Source organism: Ceratina calcarata, unplaced genomic scaffold (assembly GCF_001652005.2).
Source record: "Ceratina calcarata isolate Rehan_Ccalc_2016 unplaced genomic scaffold, ASM165200v1 scaffold583.2, whole genome shotgun sequence".
NCBI lineage: Eukaryota > Metazoa > Arthropoda > Insecta > Hymenoptera > Apidae > Ceratina > Ceratina calcarata.
In genome coordinates this window covers 23,652-24,278 of record NW_017177052.1, presented here as the reverse complement: position 1 = coordinate 24,278, position 627 = coordinate 23,652, and the positions used below count along the sequence as shown (strand labels likewise).

The window sequence follows — 627 nt, the reverse complement described above, 5'->3', positions numbered from 1 at the left end:
TTAAATATTACCTACATAGAAAATAGGACAGGAATACCTGTACTGTATATCTAATTTAAATACTGAATAACGTTGATTATTAATAATAAACAATAATTGTTGTAATGCTTAATACAATAATTCACAGATTAATTAATATTCTATTCCCTTTAATGATTATTACGATAATATTATATTATCATATTTTTGTGATAATTGCTGAACAACCGGGATTTCTCTGAGAGGAAGTTTGTTGAAAATTCCACCGGCAGGTGAGGAATTTAAAGGCCTGATAAGCAGGGAACGGGTTTAAACCTGATTCTTTACGGCGCAGTAAAATTCACGGTGTATCGAGTCCCATTTATCACGGTTTCACGCACGCATACACGAGCAGAGGGGAACGCTCGATACGGTCTCGCCGATTATTGCTAGCTATTTTCCCTGGGAACGTAAACGGCCGTTGTTCCTCCATTTTCCGCTTAATTGTCCGCGACACTTTCATGCAGTCTTGAACTCCGCTCTTAACAGTTCTTCCGACCGTGAATCTTGTCAAATTCTCACTGTGCAACATCGAGTCGCCTCGTGAGCCAGTGTAATCCTGACTTTATTGCGATAATAAACCAAGAGTTATTGCATAGGTCAGTGGTA

The 627-nt window shown here is 38.4% G+C and overlaps 1 protein-coding gene across 1 annotated transcript in view; it reads left to right on the top strand.

Moving 5' to 3' along the window:
• The window catches only part of LOC108629709 (acetylcholinesterase-like), a gene marked incomplete at its 5' end in the record, with an annotated part of 32,240 nt that overhangs the window by 12,820 nt on the left and 18,793 nt on the right, over positions 1 to 627 (top strand). The gene's annotated exons all lie outside the window — the stretch shown is intronic.